Below are 892 nucleotides of genomic sequence, written 5' to 3'. Positions count from 1 at the left end.
GTTTAGGGGTGTTTGTGTTGTTGAGAACAAACAAAAGCAGATTATCATTCCAGCTTGGAAAATTTTCCTTATCTGCCTTTTCAAAAGACCTTTTTAGTTAAAATACACTTTTTGTTATTGTTTAATCAGCGTGAAAAAAGACAGCTAATACATGACAAAGTGCTGATTAACAGAAGTTATTCTCATCTGGTTGTTGGCTTTTCTGAGCTCAAATGACTTTTCCTGTGTTGTTTATTTGATCATGACACACTGGCCCTCACACCTACCAACTGGGCCTCTTTCCTTGAATATCCACAGATGACAGTGGAGAGAGTTTAATGTTTCCAAGTGTCATTTCATATTTCAGAGCACTTTCAGTAGCAACAGCTCCAGCTGCCAGCCTGCATCCCCAAAGAAGCAGAAGGGATTTCCAAGTCAGAAATCCCCCAGTATCAGCATATTCTGTCATTCTGTAATATCCACCTGCTGACCCTGAGCAGGGACCCTTCATCCCAGAGCTCTGCTGTCCCCCCAGGCTGGACCTTGTCCCTGGCCCCAGGAGCAAATCAACACAGCCAAGGTCAGGGAGCCTCCGAGAAGGGAAGGGCATGCACAGGTCTCACCTTGCACACACAGGCTCTGCTCGTTTCTTTTCTCCTTAATCCAGCACGAAGCCAATTTGGGATTTACAACGCCAAACCTGCTTTTTCACTCACAGAACAGAAGCAGCTCAATTAACCTCCGGAGGTGTCCGTGTCGTGCCCTCTGGGACCGAGCTCATGACTATAATGGCCTTTATAAGCTTTTTCCTGCTCCCAGAGCAGCTCCTCTGTGAGGGACCTGCCTGTCCTCCTCGTGGAGATTCCTCCCCTGCTTCCCCCCCGCTCAGGAATTACTTGACCCAAACTTGTAC

Source organism: Manacus vitellinus, unplaced genomic scaffold (assembly GCF_001715985.3).
Source record: "Manacus vitellinus isolate BGI_N305 unplaced genomic scaffold, ASM171598v3 scaffold_24_pilon, whole genome shotgun sequence".
Classification (NCBI taxonomy): domain Eukaryota; kingdom Metazoa; phylum Chordata; class Aves; order Passeriformes; family Pipridae; genus Manacus; species Manacus vitellinus.
The sequence above is the reverse complement of the archived record's forward strand: the minus strand, read 5'-3'. Positions refer to the sequence as shown.